We start from the raw sequence: 6,000 nt of genomic DNA, 5'->3' as shown, positions 1-6,000 counted from the left end.
TCAAGAGAGCAGACAAAAGTGAGTATTTTGAATTGGATGGTGGGGAGATGTTGGTGGGGAGACCTATTTGGGAGGTCCAGAGCGGAGGTTTAGTTTTCTGGGTAGAAACTTAATTTGTGGAAAGCCCATGGGACCAAGCTCCTGTCTCTGGTTGAGGGATGAGCTCCAACATCCAGGATCCCAGGGTCGCAGGACCTGGAACGCCTCGTGCAGTGCTTCTTTCCCGGCGGACTGGCCGCACGCAGCGCATGCGCCCTGGACAGAGCGGCAGAGGTGGGAACGGCCGGCAGAGGGCGCAGGCGCTCTGGCCGGAGCAGTCCAGGCGGGGCACCCTCCCGGCGAGGGAGTTGAGAGCCGGGGTCGGTGGGACAGCCGGCCGGCGCGAGGCCGAGGACAGTGGGCGGGACCAGAGCGGGGGCGGGGCGAGGCGGTTCCGGAAGGAAGTGGTTCCGGGTCCCGTGGCCCGGCGGTTGTAGCCGCGGTACCTCTGCTGTGGGAGGCGGCGGCCGCGTGAGGGGCGAGGCCCAAGGGGCTGGCGGCGGCCGGGCTGGCGGCGGCGGCAGGGACTTCCCGGCGGGGTAAGCGGCCCCGGGGGGCGGGCGGGGCGAGGAGGCTCCGGCCCGCAGGGAGGGCGTGTCCGTCGCCCGGGAGGGGCGGTCTTGGGGCGGCGGGTGGGACGGCGGGTGGGGCGGTGGGGAGGATGCGCAGGCTGGTCTCGGACTCCCGGGGGACCTCTCGCCTCCCACTGCCTCAGGCCACTGGCGCGGCGACCCGGGCACCTGCTGCCGTGGCTCTGATCCTTCCCCCGTCGTCCGGCAGGCTGCGGCCCCGGCGGTTCGGAGTGACTGTCATGGGGACAGGGGGGTGGTGTTCAGGGACCGTTCCCTTGTCCCTGGGGCGAACCCGGACGCGTAGCCTGCGGGACCCGAGCCGAGGAGACCCTTGCTTTGTCCTCCGGAGGCTCTCCGGCCACGAGCAGCATCTTCTTCTGGTAACGTCCAGAATGAGTCGTGAAGGATGCTCTTTATCCTGCGTTGCAAAATAAAACTTGTGTTTTTAGAAACGTATCTTGAAAATTGGCTCATCTCCTTGTGCTTTTCTAAGATGTATTAAGAAACTGGGCCGGTCACTGTCAGGATTGTCCTGTCGGGAAGTCAGGAGGAAAGAAATGGGAGAGAAACTTATTCTCCCAAATATTTTCCTGCCAAGGTGCTTTTTGAGCTGTCTCCTATGTGACTGCTTTTCTTTTCTGGGAACAAAGTAAAAACTACAGGTAGAAATCAGGAAGGTCTGTCTGACTTCTGGCCCAGCAACCTTTTTAGCATTTTTCTGAATGAGAACTGGGATGAATGAGACTGGAATTTGGAAAGGAAAGATTTTGGTGGGGATTCATAATGAGAGCTTTATTTTTCTTTTTTTTAAAAGATTTATTTATTTATTTGAGAGAGCAAGAATGAGAGAGAGAGAGTACATGAGAGGGGGGAGGGTCAGAGGGAGAAGCAGACTCCCCGCCGAGCAGGGAGCCCGATGCGGGACTCGATCCCGGGACTCCAGGATCATGACCCGAGCCGAAGGCAGTCGCTTAACCAACTGAGCCACCCAGGCGCCCCATGAGAGCTTTATTTTTCAATGGTATTTTAATTGTTATGATATGCTAATGTTTATTAAATGTTATTTTTTAACTGTACTTCTAGAATGGCTACTAAAACGATCTTTTGAAAGCCCCTGCTGTTGTTTCACAGCCCTCCCCCTTTAAAGGTCTTGTTAGAAATATTTTTATATAGAAACATTTGGTAACACATTTATTTACAAAATTTCTAACATATGCAAAACCATGATGAAGAAGATACACTGTTTCACCAATCCAAGTAACCATTATGAATATGGTTACTGGGTATACATTTCCATTCTCTTTCTGTGCAGAGATGAATGTATGGATTTTTCTAAAGTGGATTCTCTTTTGTAACCATTTTTTTCCCTGACTTCATAGCATGCCATTGCATGGCTCTCATAATTTATTTAGTTGGTTATTCCATTTTTCACTACTTAAATACATTGTTGAAAAAATGTAAAATCTGCACACCCATCATTACTTCTTAGTGTACATTCCTAGATGATAGAATTGTTGGGTTTTTTTTTTTTTAATGTAAATTGCTCAGTTTCCCTCTGGAAAGAATGTGCTATTTTGCACTCCCACCAACAATCTGTGAGTGTCTTTTTCTACATCCTAGCAAAAGGCAGCATTTAAAGAATTTCTACAGGATCACTTTTGGGCCCTTTCTGTTCTTCTCTCCAACCAGGTACCATTATCATTCTCTAGCTATCACTTTTCATAAATTTGTTGATAGCAATTCAGTTTCTCATCTTTTATTCCACTTTTACCAGGTTAGTAAAGAAGTGTTACCCATGTGAGGCAAAGGTATCATAGAGTGAACAGGAGATTTGAACTCAGAACTTCCTTGAATTCCAGTATCTCTGATGTCCTACACAAATCACTTACCTTTTCTAAGGGACAATTTCCTCAACTCTAAACTAGATAATTATAGTGCACTTATCTTTTTTTATAGGGTGGTTATTTAAGGGTCAAATAGGACATTTATGGAAGGTATGTTTAAACATACTTTGTCTTGTTGCCAGTTATTGCCATATTGTAAAAATTTCAGAGCACAAAAGCATCTTGATTTTTTAAAGTAAATTTCTGAATTCAAAAAGCCATTCTGTGATACCCTTTGCCCCATGCTCTTTCACTTCTTAAATTTGAAGTTTTTTTTTAATTCTGTCCTAGATTATATTCAGAATGCTATCAGAGTTATGAAATTAGGTGAATGAATGAATCTGCACAAATACTGAAGGAGCAAATATTTAAAGGCACTATACGTAAAGCTGAGGGGGACAAATATAAAGCTAAATAAAACACAATCCTTGAGATCATGATAAATAAAACATAGTCTTTGTGCCCTACAGCTACAGAACGTTCAGGCAGCTAGAGGGCAGAAAAGCTGCTTTCCAAATTTAGATGGCAATTTTAGATGTGATGCAGGATGTCAACTATTCTCAAGTATCCTAAAGTCTAATTCTGCTGACCGAGCATCTGCGCAGATGACCAGGCAGTCTCTTCAGGGTCATCTTTCTAAAGGTAAGAATTGCGAGTTGGGGAAGTGTTAGTATTTGAGTCTGAGAATTTGGATTCTGGTTTCAGGTCCTTCACCTGGGGCAGATTGGTTAGCTTTTTTGAAGTTTGTTTTTTTCACCTATAAAATGGAGATTAATTCCAGCTTCCTCAGAGTTTGTTGTGAGGATTAAATGAGATATGATTTGTAAGACACTTAGTGAACCAGGAAGTACTAGCACTCCCGTGGTCCTTCTTATCCACTGAAAACTTAGCATCTTGGGAAAGAAACTAGGTCTCTTACAACTTTGTGTGCCTCCCCACTACTAGTCATTGGTACTTAGTAATGTTTGCTAAATTAACATAAAATATGACTGCTGATAAAAATTTAGTATGGACCGTTGAAGAAGGAAATATGTAAATGTGGGATAGTGAGAGAAATTGACTACATTATTTGGAGTTTTATTAAGGAATCAAAGGAAACACTGAACTAATTGGACACAGGTTCATCTCTACTATGAGTGTCATTCTATATTATATCCCCAGTGCCAGGCACATAGTCCCTCCTTATCAATAATAAACCTATCCCTAGATCCCTGTCACCCAGCTACAACCCAGTTTCTTCCTCCTTTTCCAGTAAGCCTGTTAGAAGAAGTTGTTTTTTTTTGTTGTTGTATGTGTGTGTGGTTTTTTTTTTAAGATTTTATTTTTAAATCTCTGCACCCAACATGGCACTTGGCAACCCTGAAATCAAGAGCTTCATGGTGCACTGACTGAGTCAGTCAGGTGTCCCAAGAAGGAATCATTAATAATTAGCTTACTTAAGTCTCCTTATCTTCCACTTAGTCCTGAAGCCATGTGTTCACACTTTTTTATTCCTTTTATTGGACCTCTATGCAGCTTTTATCGTGAAAGTCTCCTTTCTTGAAATATTCTTTAATTTATGAGGTTCTGTGCTCTAGGGTTCCCTCCTTCCTCAGAGGATGTTCTTTCTCTGTCCCCTTGGCTGGTTCATCTTCCTTGAAAGGTTGATGTTCCTATAGGCTTGATCCTTCTCATGATACACCAGGTCTGGAATGATTTATAGAGCACTGAGGCTGTCTGGTGTTTGAAGGTTTGGTAGAATTCTCCTGTGAAACCATCTGGGCCTGATGGTTTTTCAGGGATATTTCCTTAATAACTTTATTTCTTCTATGAAAATTGGTCTGTTTAAGCTTTCTTTTTTTTTTAGCTGTAAAAACTAGGGTTTATTCATTTATTTATTTTTTGGTTTCGGGAATAGAATTTAGTGATTTATCACTTACTTATAACACCCAGTGCTCATCACAAGTGCCCTCAATACCCATCACCCATCTAGACCATCCTCTACCCACCTCCCTCCATCAACCCTCTGTTTGTTCTCTATCGTTAAGAGTCTCTTATGGTTTCCTTCCCTCTCTCTCCTTTTTTCTTCCTTCCCATATATTCATCTGTTTTGTTTCCTAAGTTCCAGATATGAGTGAAATCATATGGTATTTGTCTTTCTCTGATTGACTTATTTTGCTTAGCTGTTTAAGCTTTCTAACTATAATGGGGTCAATTTTGGTAGTTTGTATTTTTCTAGCAAATTATCTCTATTGTCTGGCTTTTCAAATTTATTAGGTGGAGAGCTACACAGTAATCTCTCATGATTTAAAAAATTTTCTTCTATTTCAGTGGTTGCTTTCTCCCTCACTCTCTCTTATTTTTGTATATTTGTGTTTTCCCCTTTTTCTTAATCACATTATGTAGTGGTTTACCTATTTTAATTTTTTTCAAAAACTACAGAATTTTAGGGGCGCCTGGGTGGCTCAGTTGGTTGGGTGACTGCCTTCGGCTCAGGTCATGATCCTGGAGTCCCGGGATCGAGTCCCGCATTGGGCTCCCTGCTCGGCAGGGAGCCTGCTTCTCCCTCTGACCCTCCCCCCTCTCATGTGCTCTCTCTCTCTCATTCTCTCTGTCTCAAATAAATAAATAAAATTAAAAAAAAAAACTACAGAATTTTATATTATTACTCAGATCTAGTTTTCTGTTCTCTGTCTCATTCACTTCCTCTGTTTTTATCTTTATTATTTCCTTCCTTGTGCTTTCTTTTGGTTTACCTTATTTTTTTTTTAACCTTGGAAATGAATTTATATTACTTCACTTTATTGATAAATATGTTTAGAGCAACAAATTTTCCTTTGATCACCGCTTTAAATATATCCCATAGAATGTGATATGTAGTGTTCTCATTGTCATTTCTTTAAAAATCTATAATTTCAGTTATAGGATTCTCAGTTATTTAATAGGAGGTTTTTAAATTTCTAGGTGGAAGAGCTTTTATTTTTATTAATAAATTTAGTTTTATTACATTATGATCAGAGGATATTTATAATACTTCTATTTCATGGCAGTCACTGATGTTTTCTTTGTGACATAATATGTGAGTACTTTTGGTGACTGTGGCTTGGGCATGAGATAAGAATGTATATTCTCTAGTATCAGAGTGTAGAGTTTGATAAATATCCTTAAGATTTACTCTTGATTATGCTGTTTAGATCTTCTATCTCCTTATTTCTTGACCACTGAATTGTCTAATATACCACTCAGAGTGCATAAAGTCTCCTGTTATTAGTGTGTTTCTGTGTCCCTTGCATCTCAAGTAGTTTTTGTTTCATAAAGGTGGTTGCTGTGTTATATTCATGTGAATGTGTATTTTAATGTGTTCTGTCTAAATCATGGATTGTAGCTTTTAGCATTAACTAATGTCGCTCTCTCTCTCTCTCTCTTTTTTTTTTTGTGGTCATGATGAAGTTTTAGGACTTGAATTCTTTGCCTGATCCCAGAAATGCCACCCTGCTCTCTTTTTGTTACCAATTGCCTGGTATACT

At 42.1% G+C, this 6,000-nt stretch overlaps 1 protein-coding gene across 6 annotated transcripts in view; it reads left to right on the top strand.

Moving 5' to 3' along the window:
* The first annotated feature begins 463 nt into the window (after positions 1-463).
* The window catches only part of BCLAF3 (BCLAF1 and THRAP3 family member 3), a 59,228-nt gene continuing 53,691 nt past the window's right edge, over positions 464-6,000 (top strand). For 5 of the 6 annotated variants that reach the window (XM_035000547.1, XM_035000536.1, XM_035000537.1 and 2 more), the window contains exons 1-2: positions 464-578; positions 2,965-3,136. The gene's annotated coding sequence lies outside the window, so the exon portion shown is untranslated. The remainder of the gene's footprint in view (positions 579-2,964; positions 3,137-6,000) is intronic. The other variant, XM_035000528.1, reaches the window with a different exon arrangement.

Source organism: Mirounga leonina, unplaced genomic scaffold, assembly GCF_011800145.1.
Source record: "Mirounga leonina isolate KUSES-001 unplaced genomic scaffold, KU_Mleo_1.0 Mir_101595, whole genome shotgun sequence".
NCBI classification, from domain to species: domain Eukaryota; kingdom Metazoa; phylum Chordata; class Mammalia; order Carnivora; family Phocidae; genus Mirounga; species Mirounga leonina.
The sequence above is the reverse complement of the archived record's forward strand: the minus strand, read 5'-3'. Positions and strand labels throughout refer to the sequence as shown.